The following is a 15562-nucleotide window of genomic DNA, read 5'->3' as shown; positions in this document are numbered from 1 at the left end:
CATCTCTGGTTACACCTTGTGGGAAAGATCCCTCCACCTTATCTTGGAAAAACTCCGATGACTCTGCTGCTTGCTCTTGGGGGCATTCTAGTTCACTCGCTCGCTCTTCATCCAAGACCCAGAGCAAGGCTGTGTCAGCAGGATCCCTTGGTCACCTCCGACCTCTCTGCTAATCAAGTTCTGTTGGGCTGGACTGAACTCTAAGCAGTTACCTGCGCCCCAACCCCCATCCAGATCCTCTGCTGATTTTGACCTTATCTGAGAACTCTTTAAACTCTTTTACCCCAGTTCACTGGTGAATTTGGAGCACATCCAGGGAAATACATGATATTCCTAAGACAGCTTTCTCTCAGTAGGGAGGGGACACTGGCTGTCAATTTTTCTCCTGGTCCACCCTGGGACACCTACTGCAATGTTCGGGGGAGAGTCTTTTGATTGGAGCAGATGTCACATATAGAAACATCTGCAGTAGAATGGCTGTTGGACAATTCTGTATCTACTTCATGGAATAAGAGCGACTGTAATCTAAAGTATCAGTGGGCTTAGCAATGACAATAACCCTTAGCAATGACACACTGGGGTCAGAGAGGGCCAGCCCCCAATGTCAGCTCACCCTAGGACAGGAGCGAGCACTCTCCTGGCCTCAAAGAAGGCTCTCTGGATTTCTCTTATGATGCGGATGGTGCCAATCTTCCACTACTCTACTTAGGAACTGGAGTGTACATGAATCTGGGCCCCTGGTACACCGTATACTCTGAGTTCAGATTTTTCTCCGAGGTCATTTACAGACCTAAGTCCTAATAAGGACAGATTCTTCAGAACTGAAGGGCTCCTGAATTTGTGGGAGCCTTCTCAGGTGGGTCCTGTGCAACAGATTGTATCTTGGGCCCATGAGGTAGCCCTGCTACAGAGACTGATGCCCACGTGGACATCTCCGTATCCTGTCCACCCTGGGGATAATAAGGGCGGGCTCCCTGTGCTGCCCAGTGCTCTCTCTCACTGAGCACCCTCTTGTGCATATATCAGTTCAGATCAGTTCAGTCACTCAGTCGTGTCCAGCTCTTTGCGACCCCATGAACCACAGCACACCAGGCCTCCCTGTCCATTACCAACTCCGGAGTCCACCCAAACCCATGTCCATTGAGTTGGTGGTGCCATCCAACCATCTCATTCTCTGTCATCACCTTCTCGTGCCTTCAGTCTTTCCCAGCATCAGGGTCTTTTCAAATGAGTCAGCTCTTCGCATCAGGTGGCCAAAGTATTGGAGTTTCAGATTCAGCATCAGTCCTTCCAATGAATATTCAGGACTGATTTTCTTTAGGATTGACTGGTTGGATCTCCTAGCTGTCCAAGGGACTCTCAAGAGTCTTCTCCAACACCACAGTTGAGAAGCATCAATTCGTCAGTACTCAGCTTTCTTTATGGTACAACTCTCTCATCCATACATGACTACTCCAAATACCATAGCTTTGACTAGACAGACCTTTGTTGACAAAGTAATGTCTCTGCTTTTTAATATGCTGTCTAGGTTGATCATAGCTTTTCTTCCAAGAAGTAAGCGTCTTTTAATTTCATGGCTGCAGTCACCATCTGCAGTGATTTTGGAGCCCCCCAAAATAAAGTCTCTCACTGTTTCCACTGTTTCCCCATCCATTTGCCATGAAGTGATGGGGCTAGATGCCATGATCTTAGTTTTCTGAATGTTGAGCTTTAAGCCAACTTTTTCACTCTCTTCTTTCATTTTCATCAAGAGGCTCTTCAGTTCCTCTTTGTTTTCTATCATAAGGGTGGTGTCATCTGCATATCTTAGGTTCTTGATATTTCTCCCGGCAATCTTGATTCTAGCTTGTGCTTCATCCAGCCCAGCATTTCTCATGATGTACTCTGCACCTAAGTTAAATGAGCAGGGTGACAATATACAGCCTTGACGTACTCCTTTCCCAATTTGGAACCAGTCTGTTGTTCCATGTTCAGTCCTAACTGTTGCTTCTTGACCTGCATACAGATTTCTCAAGAGGCAGGTCAGGTGGTCTGGTATTCCCATCTCTTGAAGAGTTTTCCATAGTTTATTGTGATTCACACAATCAAAGTCTTTGGCATAGTCAATAAAGCAGAAATAGATGTTTTTCTGGAACTCTCTTGCTTTTTCAATGATCCAGCAGATGTTGGCAATTTGATCTCTGGTTCCTCTGCCTTTTCTAAAACCAGCTTGAACATCTGGAAGTTCACGGTTCACGTAATGTTGAAGCCTGGCTTGGAGAATTTTAAGCATTACTTTGCTAGCGTGTGAGATGAGTGCAATTGTGCATTAGTTTGAGCATTCTTTGGCATTGCCTTTCTTTGGAATTGGAATGAAAACTGACCTTTTCCAGTCCTGTGGCCAAGGCTGAGTTTTCCAAATTTGTTGTCATATTGAATGCAGCACTTTCACAGCATCATCTTTCAGGGTTTGAAATAGCTCAACTGGAATTCCATCGCTTCCACTAGCTTTGTTCGTAGTGATGCTTCCTAAGGCCCACTTGACTTCACATTCCAGAATGTCTGGCTCTAGGTGAGTGATCATACCATCGTGGTTATCTGGGTGATTAAGATCTTTTTTTGTATAGTTCTTCTGTGTATTCTTGCCACCTTTTCTTAATATCTTCTGCTTCTGTTAGGTCCATACCGTTTCTGTCCTTTATTGAGCCCATCTTTGCATGAAATGTTCCCTTGGTATCTCTAATTTTCTTGAAGAGATCTTTAGTCTTTCCCATTCTATTCTTTTCCTCTATTTCTTTGCATTGATCACTGTGGAAGGCTTTCTTATCTCTCCTTGCTATTCTTTGAAACTCTGCATTCAGATGGATATATCTTTCCTTTGCTCATTTTCCTTTAGCTTCTCTTCTTTTCTCAGTCCATGGAATTCCCCAGGCCAGAAAACTGGAGTGGGTAGCCTTTCCCTTCTCCCAGGGATCTTCCCAACCTTAGGATCAAACCCAGGTCTCCCACATTGCAGGTGGATTCTTTACCAGCTGAGCCACTAAAAAGCCCAATCTAGCTCTGTACACCCCCACATTTTTCTCCAGACACCAACTCCTGGTCAGAAGACTTTCGGTCAGCACAGCTCCATCTCGGAAAAGCTGGATCTATTATTCCTTTCTCTGATCATAGAGAGCCCAACTTCTCTGTCCAGTATTATTTCATTTCCACTTAATTTATTTGACCTCTCTGAAACTTGTTTCCTCTGGGTGTTAGGTTTCCCGTGATCACACTTCAATCCCTTCCAAGACAAACCACTAAGAATTATCAGGTCAGTAAATATATTTCACCAGTTCTCTCATCCTTCATTTGAACACCTCAATGTAAAATCCCTTATGGATGGATTCATAGCTCAAGTTCTGTGCTCCTACTAAGCTGAAGAAAGTTGCACAACAGTTACAACAGTACCTTTACAAGGGATAATCATGGTTGAATCACACCATTTCTTGTCAACCTGTTACTGAACGTAATCTCTGCCGCTCATTCCTCTCAAAGTGAAAGGAAAGTGAAATTGGCTCGGTCATGTCCAACTGTTTGCATCCCAAGGACTGTCAGGACTGTAGCCTGTAGCCTGTAGCCTGTCCCTGGACATCTCCAGGCCAGAATACTGAAGTGGGTGGCTGTTCCCTTTTCCAGAAGGTATTCCCAACCCAGGGATCAAACCCAGGTCTCCCACATTGCAGGCAGATTCTTTACCATCTGATCCACCAGGGAAGCCCCAGAATACTAGAGTGGGTAGCCTATCCCTTCTCCATCAGATCTTCCTGACCCAGGAATCAAACTGGAGTCTCCTGCATAGCAGGTGGATTCTTTACCAGCTGAATAGGGAAACCCTCTCAAAGACCATCACAAACTTTTACTACACTACTGGAGGCATTTTAACAATTTATGTCACCAAAGACTGCTAGAAGGAATTTGAAGGTTAGACTCTTTAGAAAGAACAGTAGATAAGAAAGAACCTGGAAGTAAGTTGTTTCCTAAAAATATATTTCACTTGGGAATTCCCTGGTTGTCCAGTGGTTAGGACTCCAAGCGTTTACTGCCAAGGGCTTGGTTAAATCTCTGGTGGGTGAACTAGGATCCCATAAGCTGTGAAGCATGGCATACAATTTTCTTTAATTTTTTCGTTGAAAATAATGTGTCCCACTTGGAACACTGATTGAACAAAAGCAGCAATACAGACCTGAGATAATGGTTTCCTGTTGCCACAGTTAAAACCCCCAATGAACACCATGTTGGGCATGATCGGCCGCGGGTAGTCCATCACAAAGTCTCCTCTGAACAGCCACACAGATGCAGAGCCAAAAATCTCCCCCAGCGACACGCCTCTCTGAAGCAGCTCAGAGGCCATACGTGCATAAGGAGTGAAAGAAAAATGGCAAAGGTACTTCAGGGCCAGAGGGTAGAGCATGTTCTTGACCCTCTGGAAGAATGTCATGTGGTCTGAATTCCTTGTTAACAACGTAGGAACATAAGAGAAAGGGTTTGGGCACGCTGTGCCCTCAGCATCTAAGTCACAGGGAAGGAAACGCAAGAAAAACACAGCAGGAATGGACAGGTACTTAGCCAGCACTGCCCCACAGGGATAAACAGGGTCCATTAAAACCACATCGAAGGAACTGGCATTCAGGTCTCTAATCAGGTCCTTGTTATACAACAGTGCCTCACAAGACCTTTCAAAAGCCAAAGACAGATTTTCCGTATCTGTCATAGTTTTCCAAAACAGTGTTAGAAAATGCACTCTTTCAAAAAACATATTAAAACTGCCCATCAGGAAGTAATTAAAATCATCCTGGGTGTACGGAATGGCATAGGTTTTCATGGTGAAAAAGTCTTCTGCCTTGATGTGAACATTGACCTCCGGAGACAGGACCACTGCCTGGTGACCTCTGGCATGGAGCTCCTGCAAGGCCTCCCACATGCTGAGCCAGTGGCAGCCCTCCATTGGGACCACCAGCACCTTCCCAGCCTCGGCCCATTGCCCGACACACAGAGCAGGACTCCAGCCAGCACCTGCCGCCGAAGCTGCAGTCCCAGGGCCATCTCCACATAAACCAGAAGAAACTGACTTTCTGATCAGGCTTTGCCTCCTATATTTGTTTCGTTTACCTTATGATCAAGTCACTTGAGCAAAATAGCATGTCATTGGAGGCGCTGAGCCCTCTGAACATTAATCATTACAAGATAAATCTATGCCCATGTTTCATCACCTCTGGTTTCACCCAAAGAAAGATCACTCCCCCTTATCTTGGAAAAACTCCTCTGACCTGCTGCTTCCTCTGGGGAGCATTCTAGTTCACTCTCTTGTTCTTCATCCAGACCCAAAGAAAGGCTGTGCCTGCGCATTCCCTTGATCACCTCCTATTTCTCTGCTAACCGTGTTCTCTGGGGCTGGACTGAATGCTGAGGAGTCACCTCTGCCCCAGCCGCCACCCAGAACCTCTGCTGAATGTGACCTTATTTGAGAACTCTTTAAACTCTTTCTCCCTATTCATGGGTGAACTCAGAGCACCTCCAGGGAGATATTAATACATGACATTGCTATGACAGCTTTCTCTTAGCGGATAGAGGACGCTCGCTGTCCATTTTTTCCTGCTCAACACTGAGACACCTCTTGCAATGTTCAGGGAAAAGTCTATTGGGACAGCTGTCAAACATCCAAATATCTGGAGGGATCCTTGAGGAAGAGAGCTAAAGAGTTGGTAAATGTTATTTGCACTTCATGGAATTAGAATTGCTGTTATCTAAAGTGTCAGTGATTAGATTGGTTAGTTTCTGTGATTGTGGTTTCAGTCTGTCTGCCCGCTGATGCCCTCTCTCAGTGCCTACCATCTTATTGGGGTATCTCTTAACTTGGACATGGGGTGTCTCTTCATGGCTGCTCCAGCAAAGTCCAGCCGCTGCTCCTTACCTTGGAGGTGGGGGACATGGAGAATCTCCTCTCGAGATTATCTCCAATCTAATCACATGGACCACAGCCTTGTCTAACTCAATGAAAACTAAGCTATGCCGTGTAAGGCCACCCAAGAATTGATGCTTTTTTTTTTTTTCCCACAACACTACACTTTATTTATTTATTTTTTTTTGTGGGTGGACACACCATCCCTTTATATCCCAGACATGAACCCCCCTCCCACCTCCCTCCCCACAACATCCCTCTGTGTCATCCCTGTGCACCAGCACCAAGCATGCTGTATCCTGCATCAGACATAGACTGGTGATTCAATTCTTACATGATAGTATACATGTTTCAATGCCATTCTCCCAAATCATCCCACCCTCTCCCTCTCCCTCTGAGTCCAAAAGTCTGCTATACACATCTGTGTCTTTTTGGCTGTCTTGCATACAGGGTCATCATTGCCATCTTTCTAAATTCCATGTATATGTGTTAGTATACCGTATTGGTGTTTTTCTTTCTGGCTTACTTCACTCTGTATAATCGGCTCCAGTTTCATCCATCTCAACAGAACTGATTCAAATGTATTCTTTTTAACGGCTGAGTAATACTCCATTGTGTATATGTACCACAGCTTTCTTATCCATTCATCTGCTGATGGACATCTAGGTTGTTTCCATGTCCTGGCTATTATAAACAGTGCTGCGATGAACATTGGGGTACATGTGTCTCTTTCAATTCTGGTTTCCTGAATTGATGCTTTTGAACTGTGGTGTTGGAGAAGACTCTTGAGAGTCCCTTGGACTGCAAGGAGATCCAACCAGTCAATCCTAAAGGAGATCAGTCCTGGGTATTCTTTGGTAGGACTGAAGGACTGATGTTGAAGCTGAAACTCCAATACTTTGGCCACCTGATGCGAAGAGCTGACTCACTGGAAAAAACCCTGATGCTGGGAAAGTTTGAAGGCAGGATGAGACGGGGATGACAGAGAATGAGATGGTTGGATGGCATCACTGACTCGATGGACATGGGTTTGGGTGGACTCTGGGAGTTGGTGAGGGACAGGGAGGCCTGGTATGCTGCAGTTCATGGGGTTGCAAAGATTTGGACATGACTGAGTGACTAAACTGAACTGAACTGAACTGAACATTCCAGGTTCCTATGCAATATTGCTCTTTACAGCATTGGACCTTGTTTCTATCTCCAGTCCCATCTACAACTGGGTGTTGTTTTTGCTTTGGCTTCATCTCTTCATTCTTTCTGGAGTTATTTCTCCACTGATCTCCAGTAGCATATTGGGTGCCTACTGACCTGTGGAGTTCATATTTCAGTGTCCTATCATTTTGCCTTTTCATACCGTTCATGGGGTTCTCAAGGCAAGAATACTGAAGTGGTTTGCATTCCCTTCTCCAGTGGATGATATTTTGTCAGAACTCTCCACCAAGACCTGGACTGGAGGAAGCACAAGCTGGAATCTAGGTTGCTGGGAGAAATATCAATAACCTCAGATATGCAGATGACACCACCCTTATAGCAGAAAGTGAAGAACTAAAGAGCATCTTGATGAAAGTGAAAGACGAGAGTGAAAAAGTTGGCTTTAAAGCTCAACATTCAGAAAACTAAGATCATGGCATCTGGTCCCATCACTTCATGGCAAATGGATGGGGAAACAGTGAAAACAGTGAGTGACTTTATTTTTCTGGGCTCCAAAATCACTGCAGATGGTGACTGCAGCCATGAAATTAAAAGACGCTTACTCCTAGGAAGGAAAATTATGACCAACCTAGACAGCATTTTAAAAAGCAGACACATTACTTTGTCAACCAAGGTCCATCTAGTCAAGGCTATGGTTTTTCCAGTGGTCACGTATTGATGTGAGAGTTGGACTATAAAGAAAGCTGAGCGCAGAAGAATTGATGCTTTTGAACTCTTGATGTTGGAGAAGACTCTTGAGAGTCTGCAAGGAGATCCAACCAGTCCAGCCTAAAGGAGATCAGTCCTGGGTGTTCATTGGAAGGACTGATGTTGAAGCTGAAACTCCAATACTTTGGCCACCTGATAAGCACTGACTCACTGAGAACTCAGTGACCCCTGTTAATTGTCTGGCTCTTAACTGCATGTCATAAAGGTTACGGGACAACTTTCTGGCTTCTCTCACTGTGATCAGCTGCCCCGTGTTTGGCACTCAACCTACATGGATACTATGAACCAAGTGAGGGTACACGGTGCACTTACGGGATTGGCAAGGGGTGTGGTGTTTTCTCTGCTACAGTTAGAAATATACATCTAGACTAGAATAAAATAACTGAAGATGCATACAGCCTCATGCATAGGGAGATTTAACACTCTGACATTCTTGATTTTGCCACCAAATTAAGCTATAGATGTAATGGCAGATCGAGCAAAATGTCACCAGGATTTGTATTATGAACAAAAAAATATATATATATTTTAATTCACCTAAAAGCATTTCTCTGGTAGCTCTGATGGTAAAGAATCTACCTGCAATGCAGAGACTCAGGTTCCTAGGGTCAGGAAGATCCCCTGGAGAAGGGAATGGCTACCCACTCCAGTATTCTTGCCTGGGAAATCCCATGGACAGAGAAGTCTGGTGGGCTACAGTCCTTTGAGTAGACACAACTTAGACACACTTAGCTCTAAACAACAAGAACAAAAAGCATTTCTGGCTTCTGATAGGAGTAGCTCCTATCATATCAATATTCCCATACATATTTGCCGCACAACTTTTAAATAAATTTTTCAAATTAAAAGAGATAGACTTCACATATATGGTCAAGTTATTTTTGGCAAGGGTGCAAAGAATATTCAAAAGGGACAGTCCTTTCAGCAAATGGTGCAGGGAAAACTGAATGTCCAAATGTAGACAATGAATTTGGACTCTTACAAATGCCATATACAAGTTCAGCTCAGTTTGGATGAAAGACATAAATGTAAGACCTAAACCTATAAACCTCTTGCATTTCACGAAGATTTCTTGAAAATTACACCAAAGCATAGTTAATGAAAAATTAACAAATTAGACTTCATGAAAAAATTTTAAGTGTGTGCATCAAAAGATATTATCAACAGAGTAAAAAGGCAAACCATAGAATGGAAGGAAATATTTATGTTTGATCCCTGGGTTGGGAAGATCCCTTGGAGAAGGGAAAAACTACCCACTCCAGTCTTCTGGCCTGGAGAATTCCATGGACTATATAGTCTATGGGGTCGCAAAGAGTCGGACACAAAATATATCTGATAAGGGATTAATATCCAGAACATACAGAGAATGCCTATAACTCAACAACAGAAGACCTGACTCAAAAATGGACAAAGGACTTAGACATTGGTCATATGTGCAAATGACCAATGAGCAATGAAAGATGCTCAATAGCATTAATCATTAGGGAAATGAAAATCAAAACTTCAACAAGATGTCGGGTCACACCCATTAGGATAGCTATCATAAAAATAAAAGAAAGAAGAAAGATAACAAGCCTTGGAGAGGATGTGAAGAAATTGAACCCCTCAGGTACTGTTGCTGAAAATATAAAATGGTGTAGCCACTGTGGAAAACAGGATGAAAGTTCCTCAAAAAATTGAAAAAAAAAAAAAAAAAAGAAAGCAGATGATCCAACCATTGCACTTGTGGGTATATACCCAAAAGAATTGAAAGCAGAGTCTCAAAGACGTATTTGTACAGCCATGTTCATAGCAGCATTATTCACAATACCCAGAAGATGAAAGCAACCCATGTTCACTGGCAGATGAACAGATAAGCAAACTGTGGTCTGTCTATACAATGGATTATTATTCTGTCTTAAAAAGAAAGGAAATTTGAACAACATATACACAACATGAATAAACCCAGAGGCCAGCCTGCTAAGTGAAATACTAAGTATCGAAAAGAAGAATAGCGTATGATTCCACTAATATGAGGAACCTAGAGTACTCAAATTCATAGAAACAGAAAGTAAAATGGTGGTTCCCAAGAACTACAGAGTGAAGGAAATGGGGAGATATTTACGGGGTACAGAGTTTCAGTTGTTCATAATGAAGCATTCTGGAAATTGGCTGCACAGTAATGTGAGTATAATTAACACTATTAAACTGTACACATACAATGGTCAAGACAGTAAATCATGCTGGGGTATTGTGCCACAATTAAACATTTTGGACAGGCAAACTTTATGAATAAAACACAACAGTCGAAACTTTGTGTGCCAATCTAGTAGCCAAATTTTTAAAGTAAAAACTATAAAAAATTCTAAACATAAATTGAAAAAAATTGAGTTAAATTAAGAAATATTTTAAGACATCATTTTCAGAATTAGGGATGTTGAGTTTTCTAACAAAAAATGAAAATATACATCTTTTGGTTTATCTCCGTAATGTTTACAAATGTTGATCATATGCTATTATTGTAGCCACTAGCTACACATGACTATTGAGCACTTGAAATATGTAGAGTATAAATTGATATGTCTGTAAGTTAAACTATACACCAGATTCTGAAGACTTTGTATGAAATTTTAAAATGTGAAGTATCTCATTAATTAATTTACACTGAGAAAAGTGGCCAAGATATCAGACTGGGGAGACCTTGAGATCACTTCCTCCCTCAGGCACACCAATGTTACAATTTACAGAATAAGCATTGATGAGAAAGACCTGAAGACTAGCTGAAGAATCTTTCACAACTAAATATGTAAAGATGGAATGACAACAAGATGTGTAAGAGAGGTGGAGACATGGTATAATCAAGACCCATACCCCTGGGCAAACAGTCCACAAATGCAGGATAATTACAATTGCAGACCTTCTCCCTAAGAAGTGAGGGATATGACCCCACAATGGGGTCCCAGCATGGGGGTCCAGAACCAGGAAGAGGAGCTTCCAGAATGTTGGGTTGGGAAGGTCAGCGGGGCTTCCTTTTAGGAGAGCCAGGAGCCATAGGGCATAGAGTCTCCACTCTCAAATGCATGTACTCTTAGTCACTTCAGTCATGTCCAACTCTCTGCAACCCCATGGACCATGGCCAGCCAGGCCCCTCTGTCCATGGGACTCTCCAGGCAAGAACACTGGAGTGGGTTGCCATTTCCTTCTCCAGTGATAAAGTATGAAGTGAATGAAGCGAGTGAAGTGAAGTCGCTCAGTTGTGCCCGACCCTTTGCAACCCCATGGACTGCAGGCTACCAGGCTCCTCCATCCATGGGACTCTCTGGGCAAGAGTACTGGAGTGGGTTGCCATTTCCCTCTCCGCCACTCTCAAAGGGTGCACACAAAATCTCACACGCTTTAGGATGTAGGGAAGAAGTAATCTGAAAAGAACCTGGGTCAGGCCCACCTGCTGATATTGAAGAACCTTCCAGAAAGGCAAAAGACAAACAGAGATCATCTTGGGATATAGACATAAGCAGCGGCAATTCTGGAGAGCTTCATTCTTCCACAATGATACTGTGCCAGCAAGTGCTGTTTGGATCATCCCTCTACGTTATTAACATTGGGACGCAGCCTCACCCATCAGTTAGTCAGCACTAGTACTAGGATACTCCAGGTCAAGTACCTAGTTGAGTGGAGACACAGAGTCATCCACTAGTAGGGCAGCTGCATTAACCCTCTGAGAACAGCCCACCTGGGACCTGGCCCCACCCACCAGAAGGCCCAGGACCAGGCCCTGTGCACCATAGTGCCAAGGAGCTGGACTTATCTACCAGTGCACCAGCATGAGCCCAGGACACCCCTGGACCTCACCCCACCCTCCAGCAGACTGACACCAGCTCCAGGAAACTTGGGCTCTACAGACAGGGACTCCAGGACCCAGATTAACCTACCAGTGGGCCACCATTAGATATATATGCAGACATATCTGGCCCCAACATAGGAGCACTTAAATACAAATAGCAAGTATTAGAAGACATAAAAAGACAAGATGACAGTAAGCAACAATATTGGGGTGATTTAAAATCCCACATACATCAATGGACACAGCATTCAGACAGAAAACCAATACGGAAACACTGGTCCTAAACAACACATTAGACCAGCTAGGCTTAATAGATATACACAAGACATTCCATCCAAAAGCAGCAAAATACACATTCTTTTCAAGTGTACATGGTATATCTGTCTTGATAAATCACACAAATCAAGTGTTACTAAACTTAAGAATACTGAAATCATATCAAACACCTTGTCCAACCATGATGTTATGAGACTAAAACTGAACTACAAAAAAAAGCTGCAAAAACACATGGAGGCAAAACAATGTGTTACAGTCAATGGGTCATTGAAGAAATTAAACAAATACCTCAAGACAAATAAAAATGAAAATATGACAATCCAAAATCTATGGGAAACAGTAAAAGTAGTTCTAAAAGGAACATTTTTATCCATACAAGCATAGCTCATGAAGTAAGAAAAATCTGAAATAACCTAAAATTACACCCAAAGTAACTAAAAAGAATAACCAAAATCCAGAAGTAATATAAAGAAAAAAAATCATAAAGCTTAAGCCAGAAATTTAAAAGATCAATGAAACAAAGAATTCTTTGAGAAAAATAAAATTGATAAACTTTCAGTCAGAGTCATCAAGAAGAAAGGAAGTCCAGGTAAATAAAAGCCAAAATGAAAAAGATGAAGTCCCAACAAACACACAAAACATATAAAGGATCATAAGAGATTACTGTGAACAGTTATATGCCAATAAAACGAACAATTAGAAGACATGGACAGATTCTTAGAAAAGGACTACATCCCAAGACTGAACCAGGAAGAGATAGAAAATATTAACAACAAATTACCAATAATGAAATTGAATCAGCAATAGAAAGATCTCCCACAATTGAAGAATACAAAAGCTACAAGACCTAAAATCATGGAAGTTAATATAAATTAAGTACATGAGATGCAAGTCAGAAAAAAAAAAAAAAAAAAACCAGCTAACTCCATGGATTAAGAAACAAATCCTGACCCCAAGAGTCCTATTTCAATTAAACCCAAATATCCAGAGTTAGCATGAGAACACTGTGAAACTGTGAGGAAAGCCATAGTTCGCATCATGGAAACTTGGGGTGGAGTGGTCAGGGCTGGGGCAGATTTGGTGATGTGGTCAAATCTTTCCACTCTGAGACTCAGTTCTCAGCATCACTGCCCCCACCTTCACTGCATTCATAGGCTCAGTTTACCTCCTTCCAGCCCCCACCACTACCTTTGGATGACCTCAGCGTCCCACCTTGAAGACCTACATGACACCCAATCCAACCCCGTACATCACCCCATTTTACTCCAGACACCAAGTCCTGGTCAGCACAGCTCCATCTCTGAGAAGCTGGGCTCAATTATTCCTTTCTCTGGTCACGGAGACCCCGACTTCTCTCTCCGGTATTATCTCACTTCCACTTATTCTACCTCTCTGAAATTTCAGATTCCTTATGGTGTTTAGGTTTCCTGCAACCACAGTCCTTTCCAAGACAAAACCACTATCAGTTCAACAAATGCCATCTGCTATTCTTTCCTCCTTCTATGGAACACCCTCAGGCAAAAACTCCTGATGGATGGATTCTCAGCTCAACAAACATGCTCCTACTCAGCTGGAGAAAATCGGACAATGGTTACAGCAGTGCCTTCACAAAAGGGCAATCACAGTTGAATAACAAACAGGATCGCTTATCGGTCCTATTGCAGACCCTCATCTCTGACTGTCACTCCTCTCAAAGACCATCACGACCTTTACTACACTACTTCAGGCGCTTAAACGATCCACCCCAACAGAGGCTGTTAGAAGGAGAATGCGAGGTAGGAACTTCTAGAAAGATCAATATATATTAAGCACCTGGAAGTAAGACATTTATAAAAAGTAGGTTTCACTTGGGAACTCCCAGCAGCATGCCCTCAAAATCTAAGTCACACAGAGGGAACACAATAAATAAATAAATACAGCAGAAATCAACGGGTACTTAGCCAGCCCCTGTGGGGAAGACAGCTAATCAACCAGCTCAGGAAGGACTGATGCTGAAGCTGAAACTCCAATACTCTGGCCGCCTGATGTGAAGAACTGATTCATTGAAAAAGACCCTGATGCTGGGAAAGACTGAGGGCAGGAGGAGACGGGGGTGACAGAGGATGAGATGGTTGGATGGCATCACTGACCTGATGGACACGAGTTTGAGTAAGCTCCGGAAGTTGGTGATGGACAGGGAGGCCTGGCCTGCTGCAGTCTGTGGGGTCGCAAAGAGTCGGACATGGCTGAGCGAGTGAACTGAACTAACAGCTGAGCACGTTGTCTAGCGCTGCTCACGTGCCTCAGGAGGTACTTGCTTGGTCCCGGGCTACTTTGTGCAGTGTGCCTGACTGAGTTCCACCTAAAGAGCTACGGCATTACTACTACCTCACGGCTGTGTCCGTTGGGTCAGCCACGAGAGAAGAGAATATAGCGTGTCTGCTGCTACGGCTGCTGTGCCAGCCAGAAGAGAAGAAATGCGTCTGCAGTTTCCACCGCTCCTTGAGTCTTATTCCAGCCTCTTAGCTGGCACCCTGCCTACCACGGGTTCAACAAACATTGCACAAGTGGGATACAGGGAACAGTTGTTGCTGTGAACTGGATGGGCAAGACAGCCCTGCCGCGGTACGTAAGATCCCTTAAAACTGAATCAAAGGGACTGGCATTCGCGTGCCTGATCAGGTCCTTGGAATACAACAGTCCCTCAAAAGACCTTACAGAGAGCAAACCAACAGTCGTTACAGACACCATAGCTCCCAGAAACAGTGCTAGCAAACATCGTCTTTCAAAAAGCAGATGAATATGACCCCTCATGATAGAATCATATTCTTCCTGTGTGTCAGGAATCGCATAGATTTTCCTGGTGAAAAAGCGCTCTGCCTGGGTGTGTATATTCACCTGCAGAGGAACAGCCACTGCTCGGTGGCCTTGGGCCTGGAGCTCTTTAATGGCCTCCCTGCATGCTAAGCGAGTGGCTGCCCTGCATGGGGACCACCAGCATATTCTCAGACTCGGTCCATCACTTGATGTTCAGACAGAGCGGGAGTCCAGCCAGCACCTGCCACGGAAGCTGCAGTCCCAGGGCCACCTCCACACAAGCCAGAAGCTACTGAGTCTCTGGCCAAGCTATGCCACCCATATTTGTTCCCTTTATCTTATCATCAAGTCACTTAAGCAGAATGGCATGGCATTGGAGGGCAGTTTGCCATCTCTACATTAATCATTACAAGATAAGTCCATGCCTGGGTTTCATTACCTCCAATTTCACCCCGGGAAAGTCCCTTCCTCCCTTATCTTGGAAAATCTTCTCTGACTCTGCTGCTCCTGGTAGGAAACATTCTAGGTACTGAAATATTTGTCATCCAATTCCCAAAGCAAGGCTGCGTGGGCACATTCCCTTTGATCAACTTCTGCCTCTCTGCTAATCACGCTCTACAGGCCTGGACTGAACTCTCAGAAGTCACCTCTGTCCCAGTCCCCACCCAGAAAAATTTTATATTGAGGAAACTGGCCAAGATGTTGGACTGGGAAGACCTTGGGTTCACTTGCTCTAACAGGCTCACCAATATTACAACATACAGAGCAAATACTGATGTGAAACACCAAAGACTAGCTGAAAAGATCTTCCACAACTAACTATATAAAGA

General features: G+C 43.6%; 1 pseudogene; it reads right to left on the bottom strand.

Moving 5' to 3' along the window:
• Window positions 1-4072: 4072 nt before the first annotated feature.
• Window positions 4073-5061, bottom strand: LOC128045652 (UDP-glucuronosyltransferase 1A3-like; annotated as a pseudogene).
• Window positions 5062-15562: the final 10501 nt, after the last annotated feature.

Source organism: Budorcas taxicolor, chromosome 3 (genome assembly GCF_023091745.1).
Source record: "Budorcas taxicolor isolate Tak-1 chromosome 3, Takin1.1, whole genome shotgun sequence".
In the NCBI taxonomy this organism is placed as follows: Eukaryota; Metazoa; Chordata; class Mammalia; order Artiodactyla; family Bovidae; genus Budorcas; species Budorcas taxicolor.
This window is presented reverse-complemented; position numbering and strand designations above follow the sequence as displayed.